General features: G+C 43.9%; 1 protein-coding gene across 2 annotated transcripts in view; it reads left to right on the forward strand.

Annotated features, from left to right (window-relative positions):
- DOCK8 (dedicator of cytokinesis 8) overlaps window positions 1-13,137 on the forward strand; it is a 227,664-nt gene that overhangs the window by 114,746 nt on the left and 99,781 nt on the right. The window lies entirely within an intron of this gene.

The raw sequence follows: 13,137 nt of genomic DNA on the forward strand, positions 1-13,137 counted from the left end.
GACCCTTGGAAACAACCATTTTTATCAATGTGTATCCTTCCAGAGATAGATGATGTCTATACAAGCCAGGATAGCTCTGGTGTTTTTCCTTTCACAATGCAAGTATAGCAAAATCTCCACACTGTTCTGTATCTTGATTTCTCATCGAATACTGGGTTTTGGAGAGGACTTCTGGATGAGTACATAAAATTGCCTCTTTTACAGCTGCACTGAATCTCATTTAGATGCATCATGATTTACTTAACCCATGTTAACAAGCATCCAAGATGTTGCCAGTCTTTTGTAACAAATGATGTTACGATGAAAAAAAAATGTTCTATAACTTTTCACACCTGTGCAAGCATGTTTATGGGACACATTTCTGCTTTTCACCCTTTAAAGGGATGTTGAAAGAACTCTGCCTTATAAGGCGACCCTAAAACCCAAGTTGTTGGTTTTACTAGCCTTAGAAAGCAGTTGCTTGTGGAAGACAAACCTTATTATATACAAACGTTTTGTTTGGAACGACAGTGCAACACAGGCAAAAGTGAAGTGAATTCCTAGTGCCTGACTTGTCCAGATACTTCAGTCCTCGTCCTTGACTTTGCTGTAGCAAGTTGGGCTCAGTGATAAATCCGGAACATCATCCCATTTCCTGATGCCTTACTCCAAAATTCAGTTGTCCTCCTCCTTTTCAGAATCAAAGAGATCAGGGGGGAGCCTGTGATCTAACATGACTTAGCAATTGCAGGCTTTGCCAAGCCAGCCTTCCAGTACAACGTTCAGCCACTTGAGGGCACAATTCGCTCACTTTCTAGGTGCCCACACAACTAGTTATTTTTCTATTACAAAGCAGATGGCGTCGTGATTTATTAAAGGAAAACATACACTTTATTTTTTTGCCCTTGAAGCTCAGGATGGAGAAGAACTGAAAAGTATTCCAGTGTCCCGAGAGATTAATATTGTCTTTTTTTTTGTGCCAAGACATGTATTCTTTTTATTTATTTATTTATTTATTTCCGCATGATGATCTTTTTTTTTTATTCTTATGTTAATCCCCATACATTACTTCATCAGTTCTAGATGAAGTGTTCCATGATTCATTGTTTGTGCATAACACCCAGTGCTCCATGCAGAACGTGCCCTCCTCAATACCCACCACCAGGCCAACCCATCCTCCCACCCCCCTCCCCTCTAGAACCCTCAGTTTGTTTCTCAGAGTCCATCGTCTCTTATGGTTCGGCAAAGACACGTATTCTAACCTGTCACCTTCTGCCTTCTTTCATTAAGCCATGACCTTAGAAAGTGGACACTTTTCAAAGCTCTGTGTTGTACATCTGAAACTAATGTAACGTAGTGTGGCAACTATACTGAAATTAAAAATTTGTTCAAGGAAGGATGTGAGGCAGTAGTGAAACGTCATGGAGGTTGTATATACGGTAATATCCCTGATTCCACAAGTCACAGCCCCACATTGATCTCTGTTTTAAGACTCATTTCCTTTGAGTGCACCATGTGTAAGTGTGACTGCCCTCATGAAAGACCCTGCACTGTCCACTGAACGATGGTGTCATTTTTCCCGCGGATCCTTTATCCAGCACTCAGCAGGCAGGTTCCTGCAGCATCCTGTTTGGACATGGGTGGGGAGCATAAGGTTGATGAGGCAGAAGCACCGGGAAACGGTGATGAAAATAAAGCAGACCTGGGCCTGCGTTTGATTATGATGATGAACAGCCTGCCTGGCTTAAGAGGAACCTCTTAAAATTCAGAAAGCCTTCTTTGATTTTGAGACTTTTGTTTGTTTTTTTAATTATCATTTTAAAATCTGTTCTTTGAAGTGGCTTGTCTTCTGATGAGATATCTTTCGGGGGGAATTCTTCTCTCTTACTTCCCGTGCCGTGCCGGGGGTGGGGGGTGGTGGGGGAACAGCTTCTCTTCTTTTTAGCTTTTTCATGCTCAGATCTGACATTCTCGTGTGCTATAGAGATGATCTGGAGGTGAGCATTCACCCAAACTCTTCTCGTGACATGCTTGGCCACCTTTGAAGCAGAGGTATTTTAACAGCTCTCCCTCATGATGGATGTCCTGTGGTTGCACGGCCTTGGACCCAGTGCCCTTGACCCTTCTCAGTAGAAGTACAATGCCCCGGGGCCAGATGTTAGCGGCTGCATCAGGGTCTTCCTAGGGGACAAAGTGGGTAAGGGTTGGGGCAGGGCAGGCGGGCCCCACAGCACAAAGTAAAATAGCCTTTATTATTTTAAATGTTGCTGCATTAAATTCAACTATTTATTGATAAGTAGCAGGGAAGGATTGAGTTTCACAGGGTAAAAAGGTAATTTTTAAAAATGCTCATCAGTCAGATTTTGTGTATCTTTTATAATTAAAAAATGAATTTCATTTATCTGCAAGCCTAAATACCAAAAGGGTTATAAAACTAAAAATGTGCCTATTTCACCTCATTTGTTCTATGTTCTTTGACGACCTTCAAAAGGTAAACTGGGGGTTGGGGGGCGCCTGGTGGCTCAGTCAGTTAAGCGTCTGCCTTCAGTTCAGGTCATTCCCCCAGGGTCCTGGGATCGAGCCCCGCATCGGGCTCTGTGCTCAGTGGAGAGCCTGCTTCTGCCTCTGCCTGCCACTCCCCCTGCCTGTGCGAAACGTGAAACGCTCTATAATGACACATATTAATTGTTGCTATTTGTGTTATGTATATGCTGTGAATCTCTGACCTGGTCGTAAACTCCTTCAGGGTAACAGAGACTCATTAAGTTTCTCCCTTCACGACCTAAAACTGTTTTGCACATGGTGGAGTGCATCAGTAAATGCTCTTGGTATTGGCATGTTGTGGGGGGGCTGGGGGGGAGGGGGCGTGGGGGATGAGGCAGATTGACTTTTAGCTGATTCGTTGGTGTTTTGCCCCGGCAGGGGTTTGGTGGGACCGGGGCGCCGGCTGTACCCCTGATGTCTCTAGCATCCTGCTGTGCTGATGATCTCCTCTACAAGGCCCTGGTGGAGCCAGGGTGACGGCCCCAGTTTGCCTTGTGTGGTGTATCTCCGACCGAGAGTGAACCCTAAGCAGGCAGCTGGGGAGAGCACTACCCTCATATGAAGATTTTGATGTGATCTTGTCATCAGGGATTGGACTGGATCTGCAGCAATCAGTCTTTCTGTAGTCGTGTTTCAGAAATATAGCCCTGGTCTTGTGCAGGTCAGGAGGGCAGATAGTCATAGTCGGTGACTGCCTTCCATATCATCACGGCTGGAAAACAGGCCCTATTTCTCTCATGCCCCTGTAGGGGGCACCTTTCTCACCAATCATCAAGAATAGAAGATGATTGTCTGCAGTTACGTTATTTTTTTTAAAAGATTTTATTTACTTATTTATTTGAGAGAGAGCTCACAAGAGAGCACGAGCAGGGTGAGGGGCAGAGGGAGAGGGAGAAGCAGGCTCCCCACTGAGCAGGGAGCCCGATGCGGGGCTCCATCCCAGGACCCTGAGGTCGTGACCTGAGCTGAAGGCAGATGCTTAACAGACTGAGCCACCCAGGCGCCTCTGCAGTTCTTTTAAATGCCACAAAACTGTCATCGAGACTGCCCATTGGTACATCATGTAAATTTTTGATAGTCACATTATTTTCTTCAGTGTTTCCTTTCCCTCGTCCTAGAATTCAGGCCAGGCTCCGTTTGATGAGTTAGATTCTGTGCAGATGAAGTAGACCCTGTTAGTTTATAGGCAGAGCCACATTCCCTGAATTGGTATGGACAAAGTAGAATAGGTAGGGAGCTTGGGAAGGGTAGAAAGTTCTCCTCGTTACGTCCAGGGTCTGTTTACTCATGGGGACAGGACGGTGGCAATGATTTCCGGTAGAGCTATTCTGACCGCCGTTTCTGGCCAGCTCTCCAGCGAGAGCTGGTGTCAGGCAAACCCTGCATTTTTTTGCACTGTACCCATGTAGAACTTTCCCTCTGAGGCTCAGGATTTGTCCAGAAATTTAGCATGTGCTTAATACATGATTCGATATGCATGTCTGCACCTCCCAGCAGCTTCTGTGCTTGTTTGGTGGATACTGGGTGTGTGATCGTTTGCACGAGGACATGGAGGAAGACACCTGCAGTGGGAGTGCTCCTTGATGTTACTAAGTGTGAACCCCGATGCGGGCCCCGACCAGAGGCTGCTGGGTGACTCCAGACACATAGCTCTGAAGGTGGCACCTCCAAAGTTGCTGAGACCCTGGGCAATAGGCCCGAGAGCCTAAGTGCTCCCCCGAGGTAGCTGATGTTTCCAGGAGCTGTGGGACGTGATGTGAGCCCAGAATCGCTGTATTGCTGAGCAGGACCCCATCACGACAGCCTTACTGGGAGCAGGACACAAGGGCTGCTTCCTTCAACGGGTCTCTAATGTCCTCTCCCAGAGTCGCTTTGAAACTCACCCAAACCCTGGCATAAAAATCCAGGCAACAACCTGCCAACTCCGTGTGTCTCTAGGGCAAGAAGAAGCAGAGCCCGTGACAATGACTGTGACTCAGCCCTCCGAAGGGTCTGGGGATGAGCACAGCCTCCATGGACGTGTCATACTGGTGTGAGCTTGGGGAGTGAGAACTGGTCCCTGTCTTCCCTCCTCACCCTCTGTCATGGAACACCATACGTGTCCTTTGAAAACCTTGCACACCTAGCAGTACTTGTCCCCTTTGAATAATGTTGATGCATTCACCTGTCCAGTAGTTGAGGGCCTCTACTGCATGCCAGGCATTATGCTTGGCATTGAAAGAGACCAGGAGTGACTCATCTCTTTGGAGGCACAGCTCAGTCTCTTAAGAGACACCAGAACCACCTACAAGTGTGCCGATCTGCTGAAAGACATGCATGATGTTCTGTCCTACAGCCCCCTTGAGATCTTTGCAAGTTCTCCTGCCTCCAAAACCCAGACAGGCCCTCTCTCCCCAAGTCCCCAGAGCAGGCAGATGTTTATAGAGGGAGTTGGGGGCATCTGGACAATTTATGTCTTAGTAGACTTGCTGTTTCTCCCAATTCCAATACTTTTTCCCCAACCCAAACGGAGGCATCTGACAATACTAAAACCGTCAGGAATGATGCAGCATTCTAATGAATAGTATTGACTTATTCATTGGCTGTTGTTTTTTTTTTTGAATGGGTGGGGGACAAATATGGTCTCTGCCCCAAAGGAAAAAAAGAGTCAGTTTCAGCAACAGCGGAGATTGGAAATTTTCTGGTATGTGTATGTGTTTTTGTCATCTGGCAGATTTGTTTTAGGAAACTATTTGCAAAGCCTGGAAAAAATGTGCTCCCTCTGTTCCTTAAAAGGGCGAACAGGTTGGTTCATGTTCGTCATCCATGTGATAATTCTGTCTGGTGGTCTTTTAAAAAATGCAGCCGGGTCCCGATTTGGCATCTAGACAGTGTCTGTAAACTTGAATTTTAAGTCTCTTACAAAGCCAAATTTTACTAAAATGTTTGTTCTGTTTTTACTTGGGGGAAGCTAGTCTTAAAATTTTGCTCGTTTAGGAGAGAAGGAAAGATGTTTGTGGCTGGTACTTCTTAGCATTCTTCTTACCTTTTATCTGACCTGTCACAGCCTCTGAAGAGACATTAATTAATTCAGTTAATGGAATCAGAGCTAGAACCAAAGAAAAATTACTTATTACTTATGTTTTTAGTAATTCTCAAGTTTTTAAGGTTAGTTAGAGATTGGATTGATGCCAAAGAGGCTCTTTTGATACTAAGAACTTTATCGTATAGGTTGTCATTATATTATACTCCTTAGGCCAGGAGAATAACTCTGAGATCCAGTTAAGAGGCAGAAATTTTACCAGGTAAAGCATTTCCTAAAGGAATCACATGTTTAAATATCAGCGAATACCCGACCTATGCTTTTTAAAAACATAGACACTTGTGTTAGTTATCTATTGCTGTATGATGAAAACTTTACAGCATAAAACAACAAACAGTTGTTATCTCCCAGTCTCTGTGGTTTACCCAGGTGTGGTTTAGCTGGCTGCCACTGACTCAGGGCTCTCAAAGCCACAGTTAAATGGCAGCCACAGCTGTGATCACCACAAGGGTCAACTAGGGGAGGGTTCACTTCCAAGCTCACTCACGTGGCTGGTGACAGGATTCAGTTCCCCTTGGATTATAAGGGCTTTCGTTTGTCCTTAGCTGTTGGCAAGAGCCCTCCGTAAATTTTTAAAAATCTTTTTATTGTTATGTTAGCCTACATTACATCATTAGTTTTTGATGTAGTGTTCCACGATTCATTGTTTGCGTATAACACCCAGTGCTCCATGCAGAACATGTCCTCCTTAATACCCACCACCAGGCTAACCCATCCTCCCACCCCCCTCCCCTCTAGAACCCTCAGTTTGTTTTCCAGAGTCCATCATCTCTCATGGTTCGTCTCCCCCTCCGATTCCCCCCCCTTCCATTTTTCCCTTCCTGCTATCTTCTTTTTTTTTTTTTTTAACATATAATGTATTATTTGTTTCAGAGGTACAGATCTGTGATTCAACAGTCTTACTCAATTCACAGCGCTCACCATAGCACATCCCCTCCCCAATGTCTATCACCCAGCCACCCCATCCCTCCCACCCCCCACCACTCCAGCAACCCTCAGTTTGTTTCCCGAGATTAAGAATTCCTCATACCAGTGAGGTCATAAGATACACGTCTTTCTCTGATTGACTTATTTTGCTCAGCATAACACCCTCCAGTTCTATCCACGTCCTTGCAAATGGCAAGATCTCATTCCTTTTGATGGCTGCATAATATTCCATTGTATATATATACCACATCTTTTTTTTTTTTAAGTAATCTCTAATATACCACATCTTCTTTATCCATTCATCTGTCGATGGACATCTTGAAGAGCCCTCGGCAAGTTTTTGCTATATTTGTCTGTCCAAATATATTTGGGGTAGCTCCCAACATGGCAACTGGCTCCTTCAGGATAAGCAAGAGGGTGTGTGTGTAAGCAAGATAGAAGCCAGAGTCTCCATGTAAACCTTCAGAGTGACATCCTGTCACTTCTGCTGTATTCTGTTGGTTAGAAACAAGTCACTGGCTCCAGCCCACACACCAGGGGAGGGGATTGCACAGAGCAAGAATACCAAGAGGCAGGGTTACTGGGAGCCATGTTGAAAGCTGTTACCACAGTTCTAACCAAACTACAAAAGTTGGGGTGGAAGATGTAGCTGAGAAGGGTGAGTTTTGCAGGATGTCTGAAATGCATACTGCTAAACTGGTCTGTTCCAATCCTGCCCATGTAGATAAAATGTATTCTTACTAAATGTTTTCTAGTCACCATGAAAGAAAGAAAGAAGGAAAGAGAAAGAAGAAAGAAAGAAACCAACCAGTGACGATAGGGTTCTAATACACCAACTGGGAGCTTGATCTATTCAACAAATTTCTGAGCCCTCCCTATATGGGAGTCACAAAGACCATCCAAACAACAGACCTTAAAACCACACCATAGGTTCCATGGGGGTAGCTGGGAGTTAGAAGAGATGTGGTTAGCCAGTGAATGTTTTGACTATTTTGTCAGTGTCAAGTTTAAGAAAGTTTTAGGGAAAAAATTGTGGAATAAAAAAACGTGGATTTGAGACCTTCCCACCTTTCCATGTTTTCTCACTCTCCTTGATGTGCTAAGTATCCAGATCTTCCCCAGAGCAGTGCCTCATGATTAATAATTACCCCATCTTCCTGTCGGTCTCCTTTCTCCACTCACACTGACAGTCCAAATCCAACCTCTTTGTAAGGAGGAAAGAAACCAAGAAACCTAATTCACACTAAGGTGGGAGTGGATGATATTTAAACCTCTTAATACTTGAAATCTGCTAAGCGGTGTTTCAAAAAAATATTTGGTAACATGGATATCTTAATTGGTAAAATTTCAATGAGCTCAACAATGTATGGTCAAAAAAAAAAGTTGCAAGCAAGGTTGGAGAGAGATTTACTCTTTTCCTAAAGCAGTCCATTTTCCTCAGCAGGTCTCAGATGCTTATGTATTTGTGATTCTTCTCAGTGGGAATCTGATCCAGATAAGATAAGACTTAAGATTATAAACATCCCAGCTTTCCCTTTGGGTCTTGTGCTGTTGAAAACTAGTAGACTTTTCTTAAACAAGTAAGCGGGTTTTAAGGAGAGCTCACATTGGGGCACCTGGGTGGCTCAGTGAGTTAAGTGGCTGCCTTTGGCTCATTCAGGTCATGATCCAGGAGTCCCACATCGGCTCCCTGCTCAGTGCTCCTTTCTCAAATAAATAAGTAAATAAGTAAATAAATAATCTTTTTAAAGAAAGGAGAGCTCACGTGCATTGATGTGTTTCTAAAAGGTGGTATTATCTTTGCCCCAACTTGAAATCCTGCTCTATTTAACAGGAGTGCTGGTTTTCCAGACTCTCACTTAAGACGAACTTTTCTCTCTCATAAAAAGCAGGGATAGGATTGATGTAATAGAAAAGGTGCAATGTAAGAGCTGTATTTAGTTCATGTTCAAAGACAGTGTTCTATGTAAAGACACTGTATGTGGTGTCCACACTGTCATTCATCAGTTGAGAAAGCAAGGACATCCAACTCGCCCCACCCCCAGTCTTTAAAAGTGGTATAACAAGAGTTATGAGAGTTTACTGTTGTTTTGCTTTTTCTCTTATTTGATTTCTGGTTTTGAGTGCATTTTTTTTTTTAGACCTAACAGGACTGTAGAGAGAGACTATTGGGTCATTGATTGCAGTTTCTAAACAATTTGGTAACATTTTGTCTCTGCTTCTTAACTGCATTTGCTGTTTGTGGGGGTGGCGGGGAGAGGTCCCCAAAGTTCAGAGTACAGTAGCAGCGTTTATCCAAAACATTGCAGCCTGCCAGCAGAGCACAGAGGTTACCGAGGGGCCAACTGCTGTTTGTGATAGGATGCGCAGGCCTCCTTCTAATCTTGTGCTTTTTCCCAGGGCGGACAGCCTCGGGGGGGCGCGCTCTGCCTGGTGCCCTGGGACAGTCACAGTCCTTTTCTCTTGCTCTGATTTCTGAAGCTGGAACGTGCTCTTCACCCTACACGTGAGGGTTTCTCCTTCCACTGTTCACGGATTCCTTTGTGAATTTGTGCTTTGATCTAACCGAAGTATTAGAAACAGAACGACCACAAGTAACAGCATGAGACCCGTAGAATGACAAGACGGGACATGGAAAATGCCTTATTTATATGCATTTGTTTATAAATCTCATTCTACAAATTATCTGAGGCAGCTTATGGAGACTGTATAACAAGTATAAAATTACTGGGTGAGAGGAAATAAGGGGAGGGAAGTCAATCTAAATCTGGGTAAGGTTAATAATAGAATATATCTTAATGTCCTTGACAGTTCCTTAAAAAGTTAGCTGCACGTGTGACCTTGAGCTTCCTAGCACCAAGCAAAAAAAAAAAAAAGAAAGAAAGAAAAAAGAAACACAGTGAACTCTAGGATTCATATGCCTGCCAAATTAAAAACAGACCAGTTCTCATGGATCAGTGCTGCTCAAACTTGAATGTGCATTTGAATCACTTGGGGTGTTGTTAAAATGCAGGTTCTGATTCAGCAGGTCTGTGATTCATCCTAACTGGCTCCCAGGTGGTGCTGATGCTGACCCTGCTCCTCCCCAGACATTCTTTAAGTTGCAAAACCTTAGCTCCCTCATAAGCATGTCTTTACAAAGCATGCTCCCACTTAAAATATTAGGTTTGCAGGTTGCCTGGGTAATTCTAGAATATATCAAATATTGAGCTCTAAGTTTTCTAACTTCAATTTGCTCTTGATGTATTTAAAACGTCAAACCCTCTGTCTAATACTGAGGGACACTCTCATCTTTGAAGTTAACTATGTTATTTCAAACCTCTTAAAAAAGTTATACTGGGGCACCTGGGTGGTTCAGTTGGTTAAGCGGCTGCCTTTGGCTCAAGTCATGATCCCAGAGTCCTGGGATCGAGTCCCGTGTTGGGCTCCCTGCTCAGCGGGGAGCCTGCTTCTCCTTCTGCCCCTTACCCCGCTTGTGCTCTCTCTCTCTCTCTCAAATCAATAAAATCTTAAAAAACCAAAAAAGCGCCGTACAGTTTGGGCGAACATCCTTTTGCCCTTGTAAGTAATATAATAAAAGATCACATTATAATAAAGGTCTGGAGAGTCTGTGGACCAAAGAGACAGTTGTTATTAGAATTAGCAATGGTTATGTCCCCTGGGTCTAACATCGGGGCACCTGGATCTGAATTCCACTGTGCCATTTGCTAGCTGTGTTACCTTGTGCAAGTTATGCATCTTCTTTGTGCCTCTGTTTTATCATCTGCCAAGTGAAGTTAATCATAGTACCTGTCATAGGTGGCTAGAAGAGAGCCTGCCCACAGTAAGAATTCAGTAATGTTCGCCATTTTTAAAAAAGATTTATTTATTTTAAAGACAGAGAGAGAGAGCATGGGGGAGAGGGGCAGAGGGAGAGGGAGAGAAAATCCCAAGCAGATTCCCCGCTGAGCATAGAGCCCAACGCAGGGCTCAATCCCACGATCCTGAGATCATGACCTGAGCAGAAATCAAGATTCAGAGGCTCAGTCAACGGAGCCACCCAGGAGCCCCAATAATGTTAGCTATTTTTATATTACATTTAAAATATCTTTTCTTGGCACTGAAATGTGAATGATAATTAAAACCACCTCAGCGGCTCATCTTGCATAAGTAACTTTAAAAGAATGTATCTAGATTTGCAGTTTTCTTTGGAATGCCTGAGTAAAAGACACAGACAACTTTAGATCACTGGTATTAACAGGCTTTTGAATTTTGTTCTGTTTGAATCGAAGTCAGTTGCTAACAAAGTACTAAAAGCTGTTAGAGCCCCCAACCTCTTCCCATAGTTTTCGAATGAGGGCATCTCATTCACGCACATGGTTTTGCAGCATTTCAGCATTTCAGCACTTAGGCACACAGTTCATCAATTCTCTGGCTCTGTCTTTGCAGAAAGGGCTAGAAAGGAAGAGTTTATTTAAACACAAGAAAAGGCAAAGAAACACTTTTGAAATTACCAAAATAGGTTGAGCGTGTTTAGAAAAGTGGAGAGCTTTTTATAAAGAAAGCTGTTTCGGTATGTTGTATCAGGAGAGCTAGGTACTAATTTACTAGCCCATCTACTTCAGTTCAGTGTGTTTTGCTGTTAAACCCACACTTGTGTCTCAAGCTTTAGGAACATTAATAAAATAGCAAAACTCCTCCTAGCCCATATCCATAGCCAGGATCCTTTTAAGGTCTCCCTAAACCTGAAGCACCTGACCACATGTCATTTAAAACATACTGAGATGCACCTACTTCCCCATTTGCTACGTATACTTTATGTATAATTATATATAACAGTCTGCAAAGTGGGGGAAAATTTTTTTCACCTATAGGTTAAAGTCAGTAGAGTTGCCATTGACGAACTGACAGTGTCCTATGTGGTAAGCATTTAATTTAAAATCACAGGGCGCCTGGCTGGCTCAATCAGAAGAGCATGTGACTCTTCATCTCAGGGTCCTGAGTGGACCTACACCTTGGGTGTAGAGATTACTTAAATAAACTTAAAAAAAAATAAAATCATTAATGGTGATATTGAAGTTTTATTTTCATATTTTGGAGCTAATAATGTTGGAGGCCTCAGACATTTTTGCGACATCCTAAGATGTTCCTAGATCTGAGGCTCTGTGCCTGTCATCCTGAGGGCAAAGTGGCCCTGCCCACAAGCCAGCCCCAGGTCTTGGCGGGAAATCCTGATCCCTGCACACGTGGAAGGAAATGGGTGCCTGCAGGAACTGGACGAGCGTTCCCTCATCAAGGGCGTTTGGTCATTAGCTGAGAGGCTGGGGGGAAAGGTGTCCCAGAGAGAGAGACACAGAGAAAGAAAGAAAGTGAGGGGGAGCTTAAAAAAAAAAAAAAGGCAGACAACACAGATTGAAGACAGAGACAGACATTGAAAGACGGAGAGGGAAACACTGAGATATATATATATATACATATGGACCAGCTCCTTGGGGAGCGTGGACTCCGGGACTGAGGCCTCACAGCCCCGCCCCCTGTTGGTGCCTGCGCGCTGAAGTCACTCCACGGTCTGGCACAGGCCTGATGGGACGCTCATCCTCGGTGACATCAGCCTTTGCAGCTGACGAGGCACTTCCCGGGGATCACTGCGTGGGAGACGGTCTCCAACCTTTTTCTTACAGGTGATGTCCACCTTACCCTGGCAGAGCATTTTGTAGTTTATTATAAAGGACATTTCTACCCCTTGTCTCATTTGGTAGGGACCGCAGATTGCGGGTCTCCATGCAAGCCCGTCTTCCCTGGCAGAAAAGCAGCTTCAGTTTCGGGCGTTATTGATCTTCAAGAGACAGCTCCAGTCACAAAATCAGCAATTAAAATTTTTTTCTCCTTTTTACAAATTTTTAAAGATTTTATTTATTTATTAGAGAACGCATGAGCAGGGGGGAGGGGCAGAGGGAGAGAGAGAAGCAGACTCCCCCATTGAGCAGGGAGCCCGATGCAGGGATCGATCCCCGGACCCCAGGATCACAACCGAGCAGAAAGCAGACGCTTAACTGACTGAGCCACCCAGGTGCCCCTCCCCTTTTTTCAGTACGTGCTACTTTGTTACAGGTTCTGTACCGAAATAACAGCCCAAACTGACACCAGTTCCATTTCTAAATCAAATTGTTTTTTATTTCCCCATATCATCTGTTAGACTGTACCTTTGCGCATATTCAGTGTTTGAATATTTGCAGCCCTGTCGTAGATAAAATTTTATATTCTGAATTCTCACTCAGCATTATGCAAGGAGGATAAGCCCTTTAACGGACTTCAGGCTCACTTTCAAGGAGATACAGGAGAGACCAAGGATTGTTTGATCTGAAACAACTGTAGTTAATCCTTTGGCGGTCTTTAGCATTTCCGAGACCCTGTAAATAGAATATTCTCAGAGTATAGAAGGCTAGGTTTCTAGCTTCATGACATGACTGAGTGGTCCTCCATCCATTACTTTGGGAACAAGGGACACAAATTTTTTTTTTTTTTAATTCCAAACATAGTTTAGGTTGCCATTGCCAGCAAAGGAAGACAGAGAAACATTAGTATCACAAAGGGTTAATCTGCATTGCCACTCTTCTTAACCGGGT

The sequence above is a fragment of the Mirounga leonina genome, unplaced genomic scaffold, assembly GCF_011800145.1.
Source record: "Mirounga leonina isolate KUSES-001 unplaced genomic scaffold, KU_Mleo_1.0 Mir_224, whole genome shotgun sequence".
NCBI lineage: Eukaryota > Metazoa > Chordata > Mammalia > Carnivora > Phocidae > Mirounga > Mirounga leonina.